Below are 998 nucleotides of genomic sequence, written 5' to 3'. Positions count from 1 at the left end.
CCCCCCCCCCCCCCCCCCCCGCTAATATCTGGACCAGCAGGAGTGATGAATATAAGTTGAAATGATATGTTTCATAACTGTTGTAAAATAAAAATGAAGTTTACATTATGATTTTTTAAAATAAATTTATCTAGAATTACAAAATACTATATGAATAGTTTTATTATTTAAATGGAATGAAAGTTTGATATTGATATCCAGCACCGACTGCAAAGATATTTTATAGTTTTCAATTTCATGTGAGTTATTGTTTCCCTGAACATGACATACTCGATTGCCATTTCAAATTTCAAAATTAAGTATTGCAATGTGAATGCATGGCACAGCATTCATACATGGACTAACATTTTAACATCAATTACCATAGTTGTAATGAAAGATTTCATTGTTGCAGGGCTCAATCGGACACAAATACATCCCAAATACAGATATTTTAACACCAATTCTTTTACAAATGAATTATCCAAACTTTTTAAGATGGTAAAATACTAACAGGTGTGTGATATATAACAAATCAATGTAACATCGGTTTGGAAATTATTATTGTGAAAACTGATTTTTTTTGTAATCTGGATTTTTTTGTTATTTTTTCTCCAACTTTATCTTACATAGGTCATATTAATTATGCAATGACCTCAATAAGAAACATCAGATACTGCTGAGTGCTCGGTGGTGAAACACCGGGTACTCCGGTTTATCCACCACCAAACATTGTCCATCCATAAACGACAATAGCTGTTAATAGGATGTAAACACTAACCAAGGTAGATAAATGTAACAGACCAAGTGAAAGGTCTGGTTTACACAGGTTAATGCAATTTATAAGTTTCCATGCAGACAGATAATCAATAATATACAGTATTGAATGTGTATGGTTAACATGAAATGAGTATGGTTAACATGAAATGTGTATGGAATGTTTAGGATGAGAGNATTAGAATTATATTAATGTTGAACCTGGCAGATATGAGTTGGAGAGGGTCCAAATATATGTGCTG

The sequence above is a fragment of the Mizuhopecten yessoensis genome, unplaced genomic scaffold (genome assembly GCF_002113885.1).
Source record: "Mizuhopecten yessoensis strain PY_sf001 unplaced genomic scaffold, ASM211388v2 scaffold8139, whole genome shotgun sequence".
Taxonomy (NCBI): Eukaryota; Metazoa; Mollusca; class Bivalvia; order Pectinida; family Pectinidae; genus Mizuhopecten; species Mizuhopecten yessoensis.
Note: the sequence above shows the minus strand (reverse complement) of the source record.